The sequence below is a fragment of the Arachis ipaensis genome, chromosome B5 (assembly GCF_059453495.1).
Source record: "Arachis ipaensis isolate K30076 ecotype BB chromosome B5, ASM5945349v1, whole genome shotgun sequence".
NCBI classification, from domain to species: domain Eukaryota; kingdom Viridiplantae; phylum Streptophyta; class Magnoliopsida; order Fabales; family Fabaceae; genus Arachis; species Arachis ipaensis.
The window spans coordinates 48401131-48423263 of NC_142440.1; the positions used below are offsets into that span (position 1 = coordinate 48401131).

The following is a 22133-nucleotide window of genomic DNA, read 5'->3' on the forward strand; positions in this document are numbered from 1 at the left end:
GAGGCCAACTGACCTCTGCACCTTCAAAGGAGTATAACTCGAGCTGTAGAGCTCCAAATAATGTGCTCCCAACGGAATTGGAAAGTAGACATCCAGGGCTTTCCAACAATGTATAATAGTATGGGGTGGACAATACATTTGAGCCTCCAGAACTGGCGTTTTCGCCAACGTTTGAGGGCTAACGTTACCTCAAACGCTGCACACCAAAGCCAGCGACCATGCCCTCTTCAAATGATCATAACTTGAGTTGTAGATGTCCAATTGAAGTGATTCCAAGTGGGTTAGAAAGCTGACATTCAGAGCTTTCCAACCATATATGATAGTCTATATTGGGCATAAAATTGGCAACATGACAAGAGGACAAAGTTGGTGCCATAAATGTGCATAAGGGAGGCCAACGTTAGGGTCAAAGTTAGACCCCTAACGTTGGCACCAACGTCCAAACCAGAGAATATTGCTTGCTGCTATGAAAAGTTGGGGTCAAAGTTAGACCCCTAACTTTGGCCCTAACGTTGGGACCAACTATGGCTAACTTCAAAACCGGTTCAATTGGTTCACTTCGGTTCTTCTTCAAACTCCAAGAGCAATCAACCAAGGCCTCTTTCAACCCAATTCCACCGAGAGCAAAGGCCCATGATCATCACTCAAAGGCACAAGAAATAGATAAAATAGGAATTTCATTTAGTTGTAATTTGTTTTTAATTTCATTTTCATTTCCATTTTGTAAAGCCTATATAAGGCATCATTTTCATATTTGTAAGGAGGCTGGCTCCACTGGGGAGCACTAGAACTTGAGAGCTCTCTCTTTAATTTTCTTTGTTTTGAATCTTGGGTGGAGAATTGAAGGTGTTCTGTTTCATTCTCCCTTTGAGATTTCTCTTTGTTTTGCCTTGCTCCATAATTTCAGTGAATTGCAATTTAAATCAAAGTTCTCCTACTGCTTTCATTTTCATTTCTTCTTCAATCTGCTTGCTGTTGAATCAAGGAAGGGCTTGAGATCTAGACTTGTTTTCTAGTCTCTTGGATCTCCTGAGATCTTCACTTGTCTTTCTAGATTTCACAATTGATTTGAGTTTTCTCGCTGATTTACTTTTCTGCTACAATTCCCTTCTCTGCAATTTTGCTTCTCTGTTTACATTGCTCCCAATTTACTTTCCTGCAATTTAAGCTTGCTGCAAGAGTTTTGAATTCTGATATATTGCTCTATTTAATTTCCAGCGCCCCAGCCCCTTTACTTTTCATGCAATTTACTTTTCTTGTCATTTAAGATTTTGCCAATTTACTTTTCTTGCAATTTAAGTTTCAATGCAATTTACTTTCTGCAACTTTAAATTAATTGTCCTTTACTTCCTGTTGGTTACAATTTCACACAATTCACATCAATGTTAGCTTGACTAAACTAATCACCCACTAAAGTTGCTTGATCCATCAATCCCTGTGGGATCGACCTCACTCCCGTGAGTTTTATTACTTGATGCGACCCGGTGCACTTGCCGGTTAGATTTGTGTGTTTTGGGAGAAATTTATTTTTCACCAAAATATCTCATCAAGTTTTTGGCGCCGTTGCCGGGGATTGATTAGATCAACAATGATTATGTGGGTGAGAAGTCTAGATCAAGCATTTTCTTTATTTTTGTTTTCTGTTTCAAAGTGAAACCAAGGTGTTTGAGTTTTTGCCTCACTAAGAAATTCTCATCTCTGATATGAGTAATTTCAATTTTCCTTGGTTGTGTGTTTTACAAAACTCAAATGGAGTTCAACTCATCTTATGATCAAACAAATTCTATTGGATATCACCCACCATCACCAATCTCTAATGGTGGCTGGGAATATCACCAAGAGAATACACATTCTGAGCACTCCAATTCATGGAGATTTGCTTCACAACCACAAGATGAGAAAGAGAATCATATGGGATACCAACCACCACCACAAAATGATTCATATCATTATCCTCATGGAAGATGGAAGTGTCGCCAAAGAATGGAAGAGCAGCCACCCTCACGTCCTAGTTTCTCATTTAAAAATTCTTCATCACTTGATTATGCCTCAACACAAAGTTTCCTCCAAAGTCCATACCAGTCATCCCATCAATCACACAACTCATTCCACACCCCTCAACACAACTTCACCATAACACATTCACGTCACCAAAATTACTCTCAACCTTCATCCCTTGGATTAACAGATGAGGAATACCTTGAAGCCATTGAAATACAGAGAAAACTAGTGGAAATACACACAAAATCCCCATCTTGGAAAGAATTCGTATTCAAGAAGATGAATGAGTCCTCAGAGCAATCAAGGGGGGACTTAGAACCATCAAACAGTGAAGATGAAGACCAATTTGTGAGTGAGGAAGTGGAAGAGCAAGATAAGGAGGCCACTGCATCAAGTGAACTTTCAATGAAGAATGAGGTGGTTGAACCTGAAACTTCACTTGAGATGACAAGAGAACATGAAGACTCACAACTCTCACAAACCTCCCTGGACCAAAATGCCTCAACATCTGAATCCATGATTGAAAGGTATGACGAGGAGATGAAGAAATGTTGGGAAGATCGACAAACCTCCCCCATGATAGAGCGATTGAAACAAATGTTGGGTGTAAAAGAGGAAGTGGAGGAGCAAGAAAGTGAAGAAGTCATTCCAAACTCAAGTGAGGCAGAGAAGTACATAAAGGAGGAGTTCATGGAACCACCAATACAAGAGGCCCTGAATGAAGGAATCACTCCAATAATCACACAGCAACCATGTCTTGACATCCAAGAAGTGAAGGTAATTAACAAAAGCACCAAGAAGAGGATTGTGACCAAGACACCAAGGACAACATTCATGAGAAGGTCAACTGCAAACAATCCTCCCCCTGATCCAGCAAGCAAGATCAATCAAGCCAATTTCACAAGGAAGCTTGCTGAGGAGAGACCAAGACAGGGGGCACTAGCTGAAACTTCTCCTCCTTTGAAGTCATTTCTCTTAACAAATTGGAAGAAAAGGAAGAAAGTAAAGAATAGGTAGACAGTAGGTACAATTCTTCTCCTTGCTTTGTTTAAATTTCAATAAATTGGCATATGATTACATTCTAAGTTTGGTGTTGCCCTGCAACAAACTGTTTTCCATCTTTTTGATGATTGCATCAAATCAAAAATGAAAGTGACACACCAAGATTCTAAGCTTGGTGTGCCACCTATTTTTCTATGCAAATCATTCAGCAACACCACTTGTCTGCATAACCATAATGTCTTTGCAGTGTTAATTTTCTTTTGGTTTGATATTTTGTTATTCTGTTTACTTTAGTTAATTCTTTGTTTTTAATGCTTCCAATTTAGTTTGCTTATTTGCTGTGTTTATTAATACATCACCAAGAGAGCTTTATTAATGACAGATTCTTGGCTCAGTGATTGTATTTAATAAAGAACAGTTTCATTTGCTTGGTTTTAATTCAAATAAATGGACATAGGATTGCATGCTAAGTTTGGTGTTGCTATGCAACACAATTTGCTTCAAATCTTTACTGGATACTTGCATTGATTCCAAGCGAGAGTGTCACATTAAGTTTGGTGTGCCACTTATTCTTTATGCAAAGTATTATGCTCACCTTCTTAAGCTTGCAATCACAATGTCTCTGTCTCTTGTGCCTTGATTATTATCTTTAATTTTGCTTGCTTAAAACACATGTGCTACTAACATTTCATTATGTAAGACATTCATGATACATCTTAGCCCCATAGCCATTGTTTTAATTATTGCTTGAGGATGAGCAAGTATTTTGAGTTTGGCAAGGGAAGGAGGAAGAATAGAGGAAAAAGGACAACAATAATGAAGATGAACTGCAAGGTTGTAAAGTTCCTTTTCCTCTCATTTGTTTCAAGCACTATAAACTGCATGATTGTCTGTACCTTCTCTGTATGCATGTGTGTATGAAAAGGCATAGTTTGATTTCTAAATTGCAACATGGTGCTATGTCATTATGATTACCAACTTGAGTTTTGTGAATTCAAAAGCAACAAAGTATCATGATCATAAACAAACAAGGCATTAAAGAAGATTTTAGCATGTGCATAAAAGTATTGGTAAGCTAGTATGTTTGATTGTTGCTTAATTGCATTAGATTTTATTTAATTGAAGTTTTCATCTAGGACATTTTGTGAAATCTTTTAAAATCATGAAAACCTTGAAGAAGCAAAATAAAGCAAGAAAAGAAAAAGGGAAAGAATGAGAAAGCTGAAGGCTCTGAGTACCAATGGCAATTCATTTGTTAAGTACTTGTGGTGTTTATGTATCAAGCCAAATGCTTGAAAACAAAACACTTAGAAGTCAAGGATAGGCTCAAAGTGCAAAAGCACTCCCTCAAAGCTCAAGGCTCTGAGCATCAATGATTAGAGAGTCAAGAAAAGAAAAGAAAAATGAGCTTAATGAAGTCCTCTAATCAAATGCTTGTGGTGCTTATGTATCAAGTGGTAATACTTGAAAACAAAGCATTTAGAAGTCGTAGCTTTGTTATCAACTCATGGGGCAAAGCACCCAAAAAGGAGAAGCTAATAAAAAATTCAAAAGCTTGTTTCAAGGAAGAAATATAAAAGAAAGATTTCATAAATTGAGCTAGATGGAAGCATCAATCATTTACATTTCTTTTGTGATTGTAGCATGCTTAGAAAACTAGCTTACCATGAACATTGAGTTGCTATTCTTCTTACCTTGGATTGTCAATCTTTATTGCATGATTCTCTTCTTGCTTGGGGACAAGCAAGGTTTAAGTTTGGTGTTGTGATGACATGTCATCATGTCATGTTTTTCTATGCCTTTTTCCTTTGTTTTCAATAGGTTTTATGCACTTTCTTGAGCCATAAGCAAGCTAAGTGGGTAGATTTTCATGCTTCCTTTGATTTAATCAACCATGTATGAATTCATGCTATTTCATGAGGTTTTATGCTAAAATTGACACATATTATGATAGAATGAATATCTCATGATTATGAGCATAGATTTGATGTGTTTGGTTGATTAATGATAGGTGAAGAAAGCTTGGAGAAAGGTTGAAGCAAAGAGGAATGGCTAGAAGTGAAGAATGGAAGTTGATCCTGGAGGCATGAAGTTAGCCCCAACGTTAGCCCCTTAACTTGGAGGCTAACGTTGGGCATGAAGATCACTCCCTGGACTCCCCACGTTTGAGCCAACGTTAGCCCCCTAACTTGGAGGCTAACGTTGGCAAGAGAAACTTGAAACTCATCCCTGGGCCAGCCAACGTTTGCGCCAACGTTAGCCCCCTAACTTGGAGGCTAACGTTGGCACATGAGTTATAAAGGGGGAGAAGGCCAACGTTTGCGCCAACGTTAGCCCCCTAACTTGGAGGCTAACGTTGGCACATGAATCACAAAGGGAGAGGGGCCAACGTTTGCACCAACGTTAGCCCCCTAACTTGGAGGCTAACGTTGGCGCCACACACCACAAGGCATACAAGGGGTATACTTCCAACAAGAATAACTTGAGCTACAGAGCTCCAAATGAGGTGATTCAAGAAGCATTGGAAAGTAGGAATCAAGAGCTTTCCAAGCATATATGGCACTGCATGGTGGACACTAAAATTGAGGGAGAAAACTGCCCCGCAATGTGCATAAATGAACATGGTGGCAACCTGCAGTGAGGCCAACTGACCTCTGCACCTTCAAAGGAGTATAACTCGAGCTGTAGAGCTCCAAATAATGTGCTCCCAACGGAATTGGAAAGTAGACATCCAGGGCTTTCCAACAATGTATAATAGTATGGGGTGGACAATACATTTGAGCCTCCAGAACTGGCGTTTTCGCCAACGTTTGAGGGCTAACGTTACCTCAAACGCTGCACACCAAAGCCAGCGACCATGCCCTCTTCAAATGATCATAACTTGAGTTGTAGATGTCCAATTGAAGTGATTCTAAGTGGGTTAGAAAGCTGACATTCAGAGCTTTCCAACCATATATGATAGTCTATATTGGGCATAAAATTGGCAACATGACAAGAGGACAAAGTTGGTGCCATAAATGTGCATAAGGGAGGCCAACGTTAGGGTCAAAGTTAGACCCCTAACGTTGGCACCAACGTCCAAACCAGAGAATATTGCTTGCTGCTATGAAAAGTTGGGGTCAAAGTTAGACCCCTAACTTTGGCCCTAACGTTGGGACCAACTATGGCTAACTTCAAAACCGGTTCAATTGGTTCACTTCGGTTCTTCTTCAAACTCCAAGAGCAATCAACCAAGGCCTCTTTCAACCCAATTCCACCGAGAGCAAAGGCCCATGATCATCACTCAAAGGCACAAGAAATAGATAAAATAGGAATTTCATTTAGTTGTAATTTGTTTTTAATTTCATTTTCATTTCCATTTTGTAAAGCCTATATAAGGCATCATTTTCATATTTGTAAGGAGGCTGGCTCCACTGGGGAGCACTAGAACTTGAGAGCTCTCTCTTTAATTTTCTTTGTTTTGAATCTTGGGTGGAGAATTGAAGGTGTTCTGTTTCATTCTCCCTTTGAGATTTCTCTTTGTTTTGCCTTGCTCCATAATTTCAGTGAATTGCAATTTAAATCAAAGTTCTCCTACTGCTTTCATTTTCATTTCTTCTTCAATCTGCTTGCTGTTGAATCAAGGAAGGGCTTGAGATCTAGACTTGTTTTCTAGTCTCTTGGATCTCCTGAGATCTTCACTTGTCTTTCTAGATTTCACAATTGATTTGAGTTTTCTCGCTGATTTACTTTTCTGCTACAATTCCCTTCTCTGCAATTTTGCTTCTCTGTTTACATTGCTCCCAATTTACTTTCCTGCAATTTAAGCTTGCTGCAAGAGTTTTGAATTCTGATATATTGCTCTATTTAATTTCCAGCACCCCAGCCCCTTTACTTTTCATGCAATTTACTTTTCTTGTCATTTAAGATTTTGCCAATTTACTTTTCTTGCAATTTAAGTTTCAATGCAATTTACTTTCTGCAACTTTAAATTAATTGTCCTTTACTTCCTGTTGGTTACAATTTCACACAATTCACATCAATGTTAGCTTGACTAAACTAATCACCCACTAAAGTTGCTTGATCCATCAATCCCTGTGGGATCGACCTCACTCCCGTGAGTTTTATTACTTGATGCGACCCGGTGCACTTGCCGGTTAGATTTGTGTGTTTTGGGAGAAATTTATTTTTCACCAAAATATCTCATCATCAGGATACCAACAACAGTGTTTTGTAAGTTCAATTGTGAAAAGTAAAAAGGCATAAAATAAATACTTATTGTGCAATAATGGAGAATATGTTAGAGTTTTGGAGATGCTTTTCTCTTGTACTCCTCTTCACACACGCAAGGCTCCTTCCATGGCAAGCTGTATGTAGGGTGTCACCGTTGTCAATGGCTACATCCCATCATCTCAGTGAAAATGGTCCAAATGCTCTGTCACAGCACGGCTAATCATCTGTTGGTTCTCGATCATGTCGAAATAAGATCTATTGATCCTTTTGCGTCTGTCACTACCCTCAACAATCGTGAGTTTGAAGCTCGTCACAGCCATTCAATCCTTGAATCCTTCTCGGAATACCACAGACAATGTTTAGACTTTCCGGATTCTCATGAATGCCGCCATCAATCCTAGCTTATACCACGAAGATTCTGATTAAGAAATCTAAGAGATACTCATTCAATCTGATGTAGAACGGAGGTGGTTGTCAGGCACACGTTCATGGATTTTGGAAGGTGATGAGTGTCACGGATCATCACCTTCTTCATAGTGAAGCGCGAATGAACATCTTAGATAGGAACAAGCGTGTTTGAATGGAAAACAGAAATAATTGCATTAATTCATCGAGACGCTGCAGAGCTCCTCACCCCCAACAATGGAGTTTAGAGACTCATGCCGTCAAAAGGTATAAAGTTCAGATCTAAAAATGTCATGAGGTCCAAAATAAATTTCTAAAAGTTGTTTAAATACTAAACTAGTAACCTAGGTTTACAGAAAATGAGTAAACTAAGATAGATAGTGCAGAAATCCACTTCTGGGGCCCACTTGGTGTGTGCTGGGGCTGAGACTTAAGCTTCTCACATGCCTGGGCTGTTTCTAGAGTTGAACGCCAGGTTGTAACCTGTTTCTGGCATTGAACTCCAACTTGTAACCTGTTTCTGGCGCTGAACGCCAGACTACAACATGCAACTGGCGTTGAACGCCAGTTTACGTCGTCTATCCTTGAGCAGAGTATAGACTATTATATATTTCTAGAAAGCCCTGGATGTCTACTTTCCAACGCAATTGGGAGCGCGACAATTGGACTCCTTTAGCTCCAGAAATTCTATTCCGAGTGCAGCGAGGTCAGAATCCAACAGCATCAGCAGTCCTTTTTCAGCCTGAATCAGATTTTTGCTCAACTCCCTCAATTTCAACTAGAAAATACCTGAAATTACAGAAAAACACACAAACTCATAGTAAAATCCAGAAATATGAATTTTGCCTAGAAACTAATGAAAATATACTAAAAACTACATGAAATTAACCCCAAAAAGCGTATAAAATATCCGCTCATCAGTTCACTAAGGTTGCTGCTACAATGCTTTACTTTCTACTTAATCCCTTGCTAGATTTTCCTTCTTTATTTTTCTTAGAGAGCTTATTACTTATTGAAGGCTTGGTGGCAAATGTTGCAGCAGCCTTTTGGCTTAATTTTGCTCAACATTTCTTTACCACAGACACATGGCTCACCTTTTTCTTCCTATGATCATTGATGCCCAGCATCTCTTTGGATAACTAAGTGTTTTGTAGCTTGGTTGCTCTTTATTTTGGACTTTCAGTTGGCAATCCCAAATCAGTTGATCTAAGTGGCCATGTTTTGAAATACTCCTTAGAACCTACTTGTCCAAGCATATCCTAGTACAAAAACACCACAGGCATGTGTCCTAGGGTCCAAGCTATTGGTGTCTAGCCTTATTGTTTATTTCTTTGCCAATTCTTGGCTTTTCCTTTTTCTTTTTCTTTTTGTTTTGATTCATTCTCAAGGGACTTTCATTAATTGAAAGATTATAGCAGCAAACTAGCTTAGGCTTCAAGGAACATGTCATTATGCAGCATTTATTTTGTGAGCTAACAATTGGATCAAACAAATACCACCACTAACTTTCATCCTAACTTTTGCAACATTGAACATTCACTTTTCTAATTCAAATATCTCTCTTTTATTCAAATAGCAAGGAGACAAAATAAAATCTAAGCAAATGAAGGATGACAATTATTATGCAGATCACTTTCAAGCTAATTACTCAAAACAAAAATGCAGAACAAAGAGCAATTGGAGTTATATCATGTTTCAGACATACATCTTCCTTATTTAATTTGAGGGTTAAGTACGAAAATCATCCTTAAGGTCTAGGGTGAAAATCAAATTCGTCCTCGAACTTTTTTTGTTATTAAAATCATCCCGAACGTTCAAAAACACTTTAAAATCATCCTCCCTTCCTTAAAACAAAATTTTTGACACTTTTACCCTTTTAGCTCACAGCATATCTGTGCAGCCTCCGAAACTCCATGGGCAAGGAGCAAAGTGGATGGGATCATGGATCCAATGTGAAAGTGCAACAACTGCAGGCAATCAAGCATGCCCAAGATTTGAAGCTTCTTCATAACCCTCACAATCTGAGCCGTGGTTAACCCAAACTTGCCCTTCTCTCCCGAAGTGGACCCAAAGTGCCCCGAATGCTTGGTCCTCAGCTTGGCCCGGAAGCCAATCACCGGTCTGATGCATAGCTTTTTGCTGAGATCGATTATCATGTCAAGCTCTTCCTCTTGCTCTAGAACAATCACGGTGTTCAAGGCAAGCTTCCTTGCAACCAACGCAAGGGAAATGTACTCTGCGTCTTTGAATCCATTGCAAACAAGAAGAACCAAATCTCACGATGTCCTCCACAATGAACTGGTCCTGATTGCACTTCACCGGGTAGACCCCCTGATAGTGAGAGCCGTATCTGCGAGACTGGATCGCGTAGTAGAAGGCTGATTGAAGGGATTCGAGGCAGTTCTTGAGGATATCAGGGAAGTGAACCATGAGAGGCAGCTGTAGGCCGAGACCGCCACATGAGATGGAGTCAGTAGCTTTCTTCACGATCTTGAGCATATCAATCTCCTGGTGACACAGCGTTGCAGAGACATGGGGGCACTGATGCACGGAAAACTTGTCTCTCAACAAATCTCCCTTCGGTAAGTGTACCGAAGTTGTCGTCAATTAAAAATTCACAATAGAGTGAGGTCGAATCCCATAGGGATTGATTGATCAAGCAACTTTAATTAGAAGAATGTTCTAGTTGAGCGAATCCAGAATTTGGGTTGAGAGTTGTAGAAAATAAAATGGCGGGAATGTAAATAACAGAAAAGTAAATGCTAGAATTAAAGGACTGGAAGTAAATGACTGAAAATAAATTGCAGAATTGTAAATGGGAATGGGGGATTTGCTCATAAAAGTAAATGGCAGAAATTAAAGAGAATGGATAAGATTAGAGATGGGGAGTTCATTGGGCTTAGGAGATGTTACAATTCTCTGGATCAAGTTCATTTTCATCTCTTCCTCAATCAATGCACTCATTGATCTCCTTGGCAATCCTAAGTGATTGAATTGCAATTTCTTGCAATTCAATCTCTCAAATCTTGATCAATAGCCAATTCCTTGGTCAATTGCTCATGAGAAGAGATGAAGTATGGTCACTGATTATACCACATGCATTTCCCAAACCAAGTATTGAGAGGGTTACAGTCACATACCCATCCAAACCCAATTTGGTCCTGCATGAGAAAGTATTTCTAGCTTGATCTCTTCATTCCTCTTCCAAGGTTCAAAAGAGATCAAAGTTTGAATAGCTTCTCTTCTAAGATAACTACTCAATTGGATGAAGACCGAAAGCTTTCAAGTAAAATCAAGAGGAAAGATTGAAGAAGAACAATGAAAATTAGTATTGATCCATCAAATTACAACAGAGCTCTCTAACCCAATGAAAGGGGTTTAGTTGTTCATAGCTCTTGAAGATGAAAACAAAGATGGAGAATACATCATAAAACTAGAAATTGCAAAGAAAGTAAAATACAGAGAGTGGTTCTTTAGCCTCCAGAACTCCTTTACAATTCAAAGCTACTCCTATATATACTACTCTTCTCAGCTTCTAGTTCACTCTTCAAGTCTTGGGCCTTTGGATCTTGAGTTTGAAGAAGTTCCTTTCTTTATTTGGGCTTGGCTTTACTTGCAGAGAGAAAGTGCGGAGTGGGCAGAGACTTAAGCTCAGGGCGTAAGGAGTGTTAATCATTTAGTGAAAGTCCAAGTTCGGGAATGTCAGTGACACTTAACATTGTCACTAACGTTCCAATGCACCCCTTTTGCCTCACGTTAAAACCCACGTTAACTAGGTTAACGTGGCTTCTAACGTGGCCTTTGCCATCCTTCGAGAACGTTAGTGACATTCAACATTGTCACTAACGTTCCAATGTGCCGCTAGGTCTCACGTTAGAGTCCACGTTAACTAGGTTAACGTGGCTTCTAACGTGGCCATCTTTTAGCCATCCCAACGTTAGTGACAACGTTGAGTGTCACTAACGTTGGCTCATCCTTTATTTCTCATCGTTAGCTTTCACGTTAACCAAGTTAACGTGGAAGTTAACGTGACTCTTGGGGGTTGTGTGGTTGCTTCAACGTTAGTGACAATGTTGAGTGTCACTAACGTTGTCGACAACTCTTCATCTTCTACGTTAGTTCCCACGTTAACCAAGTTAACGTGGGAGTTAACGTGGTACTTAGCACCATAGGCCAACATTAGTTTTAATGTTGAGTGTCACTAACGTTAACTAGGTTAACGTGGCTTCTAACGTGGCCACTTATGAGTAATTGCCAACGTTAGTGACAATGTTGAGTGTCACTAACGTTGGCTCAACTTCTTTTCTCCACGTTAGAGTTCACGTTAACTTGGTTAACGTGACTCTCCAACGTGGGCATTGATGGCTTTTATTGGCAATCACTTTTCTCATTAATCTTTGCAAGTTACCTCCCCTTTTCTTGCTTCTTTTTGGTCCTGAAATCAAGCAACAAAGTGCATCAAAGCTCTAGTCCGAGTCATGAGTAATGCAACATAATATTTGTCACTAAACTTATGCAAAATTCTCATGAAATCATGTAAAATGCACAATGTATGCTTGAGTCAAGGCATAAGTGAATATTTACCCAAAACTAGCTTATTTCCTAAAGAAATGCATGAAACTAACCTAAAAACAGTAAAGAAAAGGTCAGTAAAACTGGCCAAGATGCCCTGCCATCACAACACCAAACTTAAAGCTTGCTTGTCCCTAAGCAAGTACTGGAACAAGAGAATGATGAATGGAATATCCAGAGGAATGAGTCATTCTTGTGGAAGTCATATTACTGATTTTATGGTGGTTTCATGCATAGCAACTTAGGTTCATTCCATTACTGGCTTTCAGACCTTTATCATGTCCCTAAACACTTGCTTTGTTTATATCTCATGAGACTTTTATTCATTGATCCTTTTATTGTTATTACAAGGGTTGTTTGTGTTATTTAGGCTAAGTGCTCTGTAAGGGGGCAACTCTTTAAGATAATCTTTCAAATGGACAAGCTTACAAGTAAATAGGGGAATGATTTAAAATGGACAAGCTTACAAGTAAATAGGGGAATGATGCAGTGACATTTAAACCAGAAATCATGGACCTATTTAGAAAGAAAACTTAAAAGACAGAAAAAAAATTTTTTTTAACATGACATGGAAGCAGGTTCTATTTCATACAAGATCTTCCTTATTTAAAGCATAGAAAACGATGGACTAAAAGGAACTCCACCACCTTTCATTCATGTGGATGCCCGTGCTCCCCTCTTTGCTTGTCCTCATTGTGTCTCTCTTGAGTGCTTGTGCTCCCACTTCCTTTACCTTTTCTAAGCAGCTTCTTCCAGAAACCACTATCTTCCATCTTCTTCTTGAGTGTCTCCTTTTGCTGTTTCACTTTCCTCTCTTCTTGTTCTACAAATTCTTTTTGGACTTCATCATATGTGGGGATGGCATAGTGTAGATGATGCATATTACTGGTCATGTAGTTCAACTCAGCTTGAGTGTTTACATAGAACTCCTCCCTATGTAGTTGCCTTCCTTCATTGAGTACACTGAACTCATTGAAAGTTTTCATTTGGGCTATCTGCCGCTGGTTGAGCTCTTGCAAGTGCTTCTCTTGAAGCTCTTGCCTCTCATTCACTTGGTTGATGGCTTGATTGAGCTGGGAGTAGCGTTCCTGCTGCTGCTCCATTTGTTGTTTTTGCCATGCTTCCTGTTGACTCAGCCGGTTCAGTATTTGCTCTTGTCCTTCCATATGTCTCTGTCCTAAATCTTCAATGGCTCTTAGAAGGTGAGTCATATTCAAGTTGGTTGGGTCATGATGCTCTTCTTGTTGATATTCTTCCTGATGGTATTCCTCTTGGTGAGCTCCTTCTTGGGCCCTTTGCCTTCCTATATGTGGCCTTCTTAGTTGCTGAGCCGGTGTGGTATAGACCATTTGCTCGAGTGTGACTGGCCTCCCTGGGTTCACCCAGTCTGGGCTGCTGTCCTCAAATATTACCTTGGCCTTGTTGCACAAGCGGAGAATGGTGCTGGGGTACCAAAGTCTGGCACCTGAGTCAGCTTTCTCAGCTGACTCTTGAATCCCTTCGGCAATGAGCTCATGCACTTTGATTTCCCCACCTTGTACTAAGAATTGTACCATAGTGGTTCGATTGATGTTGACCTCTGAATTATTAGCAGCTGGTAGGATGGACCTCCTTACAAGCTCAAACCACCCTTTGGCTTCCGGGTGAAGGTCTCCCCTTTTTATGAATTTTGGTCTCCCATCTGAGTACCTCTCCCAGTCAGCGGCTATGACACAGATGTCTGATGCTATCTCTGAGAGCTCATCCTTATCGGGGCTTCTACTTATTCTTGCCTGATAACTCTCCTCATCAAAATGAGGTGATTTCAAATGAAGAGCTCCTGTTATGGCACTTGGGCTGAAATCCACCTCCTTTCCTCTCACATAGCTTTTGAAGGTTGGGGCTTTGGTCTTATCCTCTCTAACTGCATTTGCATAGAATTCTTTGATGAGGTTTCCATTGATCTTCCCCTCTGGACTGGTGAGCAATTTCCACCCCTTCTGTTTGATTTTTCTCCAAATCTGTGGTGATTCATTGGCATTGATTTGGAAGATTAACTCTGGCAATATCTTTCTGGCACTTATCCGCTCAAATTCATGCTCATGAAAGGCAGTCTTGAATCTCTTGTCATCAAAGGGAGCACTCACCATAGGTTCCTTCCTCTTTTGCCTCTTTGAGCTTGATGATGCCATGACTTGAGTTGTTGTTTGAGGAGATTTGAGGTTTCGGATAGATGAAGAGTGGGTTGGTTAAAGCAATTTGTGATGAAGGGTTTAGTGTGCCAATAGAAGTGTGGAGAGTGGGAATTTGAATGTGAGGAGTGAGCATGCACTAAGGTTCACTTATATAAGAAAATCATGAGTGGATGAAGGGTGTGGATTGCATGAATGTTTACTAGATGAACGGATGGGGTTGTGTATGAAGGAAAGACAAGGATCATTACTTTAATGAGAGTGATTAGTTCAATCTTCCAGGGTCTTCTTTTTCCAATGTTGCATGGCAACGTTTCCCCATGCGTTCCCTCTTGAGACATGTGTGTAGTGCTCTTCATTAAGTGGTGAAATCTCCCCCATTTAATTGTCCAATCAATCCCTTTTTATGCTTCTTTTCCTTTCCTATAAAGATTTGAAATAAGGGAATTAATATATAAGAAAATTAAAACTCTACAGCTAGAATAAATTGAAAGAAAGGATTTGATTGTTTTTTTATGAGTTTCAACTAACTAACTAACTATTGGTGGTTCCTTATATGCATTTTGGTGGCACCATGGGGTGACACTAAACTTAGTTTGAAGCACTGTGATGAAAGTTTTATGTTCAAAGCTCCCAAGACTAGCATGCAACTTGGTTTGCTTTGAACACCAAACTTGTTCCTCACTATATTCTGCATAAGAAGATATTCACCAATTGTTTGTTAAGTTTGGATTGAAGCTCATAAAGATTGACTTATTCATTATCATCTGAAAGCATATAAAACATGGGTTGCCTCCCATGAAGCGCTTCTTTATCGTCACTAGCTTGACGTTTTTCTTTCATCATGGTGGTTGGTAGTGCTTAAAGTCCTCCCCTCTTGCTGTGGATTTGTATCCATTGGTTGGATCAATGATCTCCATATGTTCCAAGGAAAGAACTCTGTTGATAGTGAAGACCTTAGGTAACTGAGATGGTACAGTAGGGAGATTAGGAGGAATATCTGGGAAGTAAGATGAGACAACTCTATCCCCTGGAGAGAAATCTTCCGTAGGGATCTTCTTGTTCCTCCATTTCCTTGGTACCTTCTTCTTTGTTTCTTTTAAAGTTGCCTTCTCCTTGGTGACCTCTTTTCTCCAAGGAGTTGTGATGTTGTCTTCACCTGCCTCTAGAGGTTTGGGTTCCTCCAATTTTTCTTTGAGCTGTGGCAGTTGCTGTTTTCCTTGTTTATCAGTTGAGGGGGTTTCAGAATGAACTAGCTGTGCTTCAGTGCTTGTCTCCTCCTTCAGTGTCTCCTTATCGTTTATGCTTAGTTCCTTGTCCTCTTGATCTGTTTCTTGTGAGAAGTTGAAGACATTGAAGCTGAGTCGTTCATTATGAATTCTCAATATTAGCTCCCATTTCTCTACATCGATAAGTGCTCTGGCCGTAGCTAGGAATGGTCTTTCCAATATGATTGGGTGAGTATGACTCTCTTCCATGTCTAGAATGACAAAGTCTGTTGGGAGAAAGTACTTCCCAACCTTTAGCAGCACATTGTCCACCACTCCTATTGCTTGCTTTTGAGTTTTGTCAGCCAGTCTGATAATGACATCTGTGGGCATTATCTCATTAATCTGCAGCTTCTTCGCCAGGGATAAAGGTAGTAAGTTGATGCTGGCCCCTAAATCACATAGTGCTCCTTCGAACATAGTCTCACCTATGGCACAAGGGATATGAAAGCTTCTTGGGTCTCTTCTTTTTTTAGGCAGCTCAGGCTGAATAAGTGCACTACATTCCTTGTTCATCACTATAGTCTGCCCTCCCTTGAGTGAGCTTTTCCTCGGAAGAAGTTCCTTCATATACTTGATGAATGCAGGCATTTTTTGAATTACCTTGATGAATGGTATGTTCACATGCAGAGATTGAAACAAGTCTAGGAACCTTGAGTATATTCTTTTTCCCACAACACCATTGAGCAGTTGAGGGAATGGTGCATAGAGCTTCAGCAGCTCTTGTTGTGAGATTTCTGGTTCTTTGTGATCTCTATCCTCCTCCTTTGTTGAGTTGTCTTCAGGTTGTTTGCACATTTTGCCTTGCTTGTCTTCAATCTCTTGATCACTTGTAGTGACCGTTTTGCAATCTTCCCATCTTACTTTCTTTGCTTCTCCCTTGGGGTTTTTCTCAGTGTCACTTGGGAAGCTATCAGTAGGTTTGGGAATCTTCTCAGCTAAATATCCCACCTGGAATTCCATCTTCCTAATGGTTTCTCCCTGGTTCTTAATATTGGCTCGCACCTCCTCTTTGAACACCTTATTTTCTTGAATCTCTTGGCATATTCCTTCAAGTAAGGCTTCAATCTTAGAGAGCCTATCATTAATTGATGAGTGGTTCGGAGCAGATGTGCTGTTTTGGTTTTGATAAGTATGTGGAGAAGTGTTGTTGTGGAGGTATTGAGATGTCCTCTGGGTGAATTGTTGGCGAGCTGCATTGTTGTTGGAGTTGTAATGTCTCTGGTCTTGGTTTTGATCTTGCTCACTTCCCCACCCAAAGTTCGGGTGATTTCTCCATCCAGGGTTGTAAGTCTTGGAGTATGGATCATAGTTTTTCCTTGGTGAATTCCCAATGTAGTTGGCTTGCTCCTGACTCCCTTCTGCTTCTTGGTTTACTCTTTCTTGTGTTGTTGATGAAGTGGAGATTGCTGCTACTTGGTTCATCTCCATCTTCTTGGTGAGGTCAGCCAGCTGCTGGGTAATGAGCTTGTTTTGGGCCAACAGAGCATCCACATTGTTTAGCTCCATCACTCCTCTTGTGTTCCCTCTTTCGGAAGCATAGAAGTAGTCATTTTCTACTACTGTTTCAATAACATCTATGGCTTCCTCAATGGTCTTCTTCTTGTTCAAGGACCCTCCAGATGAATGGTCTACTGCCTTCTTTGACTCATAAGAGAGCCCTTCATAGAAAATGTGCAGCTGGACCCATTCGTTGAACATGTCAGGTGGGCACCTCCTTGTTAAGTCTTTGAACCTCTCCCATGCTTCATACAGAGTCTCACCATCCTGTTGCCTGAAGGTTTGAACCTCAGCTCTCAGCCTATTGATTCGTTGAGGAGGGTAGAATCTTGCTAAGAATTTGTTCACCACATCCTCCCAAGTTGTCAAGCTCTCCCTTGGGAAGGATTCCAGCCACTTGGCTGCCTTGTCTCTGAGTGAGAAGGGAAATAAGAGCAATCTATAGGCGTCAGGATGAACACCATTAGATTTCACAGTGTCACATATTCTCAGGAAGGTGGTCAAATGTTGGTTGGGATCTTCTTGAACACCTCCTCCAAACGAACAGTTGTTCTGAACAAGGGTGATGAGCTTTGGTTTAAGTTCAAAGTTGTTGGCATGGATTGTTGGCTTTTGGATGCTACTTCTACAATTGCCTGGGTTTGGATTAATGTAAGAGCCCAAAACTCTTCTATCCTCCCCAGCATGATTTGCTCCACCTCCTCTGCCATGGTTGTGAATCTCTTCTTCATGATGATTTTCCATGTTTTCTTCCATGTTTGGTTCAAAGTATTCCTCAAACTGTTCCTCCTCTTCTTCAGCACCAACTACTCGTTTTTCTTTTGCCTCCCTCCTTAGTCTAAGGAAGGTTCTCTCTGGTTCATAATGAAAGGAAGTTGAAGCCCCGCTTCTTCTCCCTGTCATACAACCAACAAGTACAAGCAGAGAAAATAGGTGCAGACAGTATTTGTGTCAGAATTGATGTTAGTTGTGGGTGATGCAATATATCAAACAGTTAGTGGGTTAACAAACAAAATTGAAAATAACAAAGAAAAACAAAAGAGTAGATGGAGAAAGGAAGAAGTTTAACTAAAACAAAAAGTAAATCACTCAAACAGAAAAATGAAATTCACAAAATAAAATGCTCAATCTAGTGATTTTCTAATCTAATCATTGTTGATGCACAATCAATCCCCGACAACAGCGCCATAAACTTGATGCACGGAAAACTTGTCTCTCAACAAATCTCCCTTCGGCAAGTGTACCGAAGTTGTCGTCAAGTAAAAACTCACAATAGAGTGAGGTCGAATCCCACAGGGATTGATTGATCAAGCAACTTTAATTAGAAGAATGTTCTAGTTGAGTGAATCCAGAATTTGGGTTGAGAGTTGCAGAAAATAAAATGGCGGAAATGTAAATAACAGAAAAGTAAATGCTAGAATTAAAGGACTGGAAGTAAATGACTGAAAATAAATTGCAGAATTGTAAATGGGAATGGGGGATTTGCTCATAAAAGTAAATGACAGAAATTAAAGAGAATGGGTAAGATTAGAGATGGGGAGTTCATTGGGCTTAGGAGATGTTGCAATTCTCCGGATCAAGTTCATTTTCATCTCTTCCTCAATCAATGCACTCATTGATCTCCTTAGCAATCTTAAGTGATTGAATTGCAATTTCTTGCAATTCAATCTCTCAAATCTTGATCAATAGCCAATTCCTTGGTCAATTGCTCATGATAAGAGATGAAGTATGGTCACTGATTATACCACATGCATTTCCCAAACCAAGTATTGAGAGGGTTACAGTCACATACCAATCCAAACCCAATTTGGTCCAGCATGAGAAAGTATTTCTAGCTTGATCTCTTCATTCCTCTTCCAAGGTTCAAAAGAGATCCAAGTTTGAATAGCTTCTCTTCCAAGATAACTTCTCAATTGGATGAAGACCGAAAGCTTTCAAGTAAAATCAAGAGGAAAGATAGAAGAAGAACGATGAAAATTAGTATTGATCCATCAAATTACAACAGAGCTCCCTAACCTAATGAAAGGGGTTTAGTTGTTCATAGCTCTTGAAGATGAAAACAAAGATGGAGAATACATCATAAAACTAGAAATTGCAAAGAAAGTAAAATACAGAGAGTGGTTCTTCAGCCTCCAGAACTCCTTTACAATTCAAAGCTACTCCTATATATACTACTCTTCTCAGCTTCTAGTTCACTCTTCAAGTCTTGGGCCTTTGGATCTTGAGTTTGAAGCAGTTCCTTTCTTTATTTGGGCTTGGCTTTACTTGCAGAGAGAAAGTGTGGAGTGGGCAGAGACTTAAGCTCAGGGTGTAAGGAGTGTTAATCATTTAGTGAAAGTCCAAGTTCGGGAACGTTAGTGACACTTAACATTGTCACTAACGTTCCAATGCACCCCTTTTGCCTCACGTTAAAACCCACGTTAACTAGGTTAACGTGGCTTCTAACGTGGCCATTGCCATCCTTCGAGAACGTTAGTGACATTCAACATTGTCACTAACGTTCCAATGTGCCCCTAGGTCTCACGTTAGAGTCCACGTTAACTAGGTTAACGTGGCTTCTAACGTGGCCATCTTTTAGCCATCCCAACGTTAGTGACAATGTTGAGTGTCACTAACGTTGGCTCATCCTTCATTTCTCATCGTTAGCTTCCACGTTAACCAAGTTAACGTGGAAGTTAACGTGACTCTTGGGGGTTGTGTGGTTGCTTCAACGTTAGTGACAATGTTGAGTGTCACTAACGTTGTCGACAACTCTTCATCTTCTACGTTAGTTCCCACGTTAACCAAGTTAACGTGGGAGTTAACGTGGTACTTAGCACCATAGGCCAACGTTAGTGACAATGTTGAGTGTCACTAATGTTGGCTTCTCTCCCTCCCCCTTAACGTTAGAGGCCACGTTAACTAGGTTAACGTGGCTTCTAACGTGGCCACTTATGAGTAATTGCCAGCGTTAGTGACAATGTTGAGTGTCACTAACGTTGGCTCAACTTTTTTTCTCCACGTTAGAGTTCACGTTAACTTGGTTAACGTGACTCTCTAACGTGGGCATTGATGGCTTTTATTGGCAATCACTTTTCTCATTAATCTTTGCAAGTTACCTCCCCTTTTCTTGCTTCTTTTTGGTCCTGAAATCAAGCAACAAAGTGCATCAAAGCTCTAATCCAAGTCATGAGTAATGCAACATAATATTTGTCACTAAACTTATGCAAAATCCTCATGAAATCATGTAAAATGCACAATGTATGCTTGAGTCAAGGCATAAGTGAATATTTACCCAAAACTAGCTTATTTCCTAAAGAAATGCATGAAACTAACCTAAAAACAGTAAAGAAAAGGTCAGTGAAACTGGCCAAGATGCCCTGGCATCAGGCACACCGCCACGTTCCCAGAGGAGTTCACCGTAAAATTCGGAGCACCCCACCCTAAAACACGAAGTCCTTCCGTGGGAATAGAACACAAGCGTCAACGGGTTCAGGGGGCAAAATTGTCATTAATTTTTTTAATGCACTTGAGGACGATTTTAAAGTGTTTCTAATTATTTGGGATGATTTTAATAGCAAAAAAAGGTCGGGGACGAATTTGATTTTCGCCCCAGACCTTAGGGACGATTTTAGTACTTAACCCTTAATTTGAAATTATGAAAGAACTTCACCACCTTCTAGTTGTTATGTTCCTGGTTTTTGCTTGATTCTCCCTTCTTCTTTTTCTTCGTCTTTGTGTAATCCTGAGCTTCTTCACCAGGGCATCTTCTGTCACAGACAGAGTCTAGCAGGCCTGAGAGTCCAACATCCTCCAATCTGTGTTGCATACGTGCTGAGTATGTATCCGTTCTTGCTCTCTGCTGGTTCACTAATTCATGGCACATCCCAAATAGTTTAATCTGTGGATTTATTGCTGGCATGTTGTGAGTCAAATAATCCAGCTTTGTTTGGGTGTCTTCATCATATTCTATTCTATCCATTTGCCTACACTCTCTAATGGTATGATGTATATTCTTCCATTGATATAGGTTGTGAGTGTATTCCCCATATTTGGCTTGGGTCAAGGACATTTTGTCATATGACTCTTTAAGATTTGTTTTTTGTTCTCTCTACCCCTCAAGAACCTTTGTTTGGAATTCTTGTTGTTGAGCCATCATTTGTTGCTGCCAGCTCTCTTGCCTCTCCTCCATTCTACTCTCCCAAGCTTCATTTTGTTCTCTATCCTTCAAATATTGCTCCCAGTGCTCTAGATATTACTCTTGTTGTTGCAAATATAACTCTTGTTGCCTTGAATACTGCTCTTGTATTCTCACATTTTGTTGTGATATTTCCTCAAGAGCCCTTTGCAATTGACTCATGTCTATGGCACTGTGAGCTTGCTCTTCCTCCACTTGTGATCTTCTTCTCCTTTGGGGTTCTTCTTCTTGATCATCATCTTCAACAATGCCATCCATGCTTCTCTTTGTGATTCCCTTTCCCTTTTTTACTTTCTCTGTGTCCTACATCTTCAAAGATCACTCCAGCTTTGTTACATAGCCTTAGAATGGTGCTTGGATGACTAAGCCTACTTGATTTGTTTGTGCTTTCAGCCATCTCTTGAATACTGTCGGCTATGAGTTGCGCTAGGTTGATTTCTCCTCCATGTAGGATACAGTATACCAAGAGTGCACGCTTGACTATGACAGCTGAGGTGTTTCCTATAGGAAGTATAGATCTTTTTACTATCTCATACCACCCCTTGGCCTCAGGGGTGAAATTTATTCTTTTCAAGTAGCTTGGAACTCCTTTTGAATCTCTTTCCCAATTTGTGCCTTACAAACATATCCCCTGTAAGATCTCATCGGGGTCATTCTCTTCCTGCATTCTGGCCTCATAGCTAGGCTCTTCATAAGTTGTGGTTCTTAACTTCAGGGCCCTTGTAATGGATGCTGGACTGAAATTCATTTCAACTCCTCCAACATAACTCTTGTAAGGGATGCTGTCTTCGCTCTCTTTCACAGCATTTGCATAAAATTCCATGA

At 40.1% G+C, this 22133-nt stretch overlaps 1 non-coding gene and 1 pseudogene across 1 annotated transcript; one reads left to right on the forward strand and one right to left on the reverse strand.

The window, feature by feature from the left end:
- Positions 1–9488: 9488 nt before the first annotated feature.
- On the reverse strand, positions 9489–21566 carry LOC107640681 (arginine decarboxylase 1A, chloroplastic-like; annotated as a pseudogene).
- On the forward strand, positions 17331–17434 carry LOC148564102 (small nucleolar RNA R71). The gene has a single exon (XR_015885032.1). It is a non-coding gene; the product is annotated as a small nucleolar RNA R71 (small nucleolar RNA).
- Positions 21567–22133: the final 567 nt, after the last annotated feature.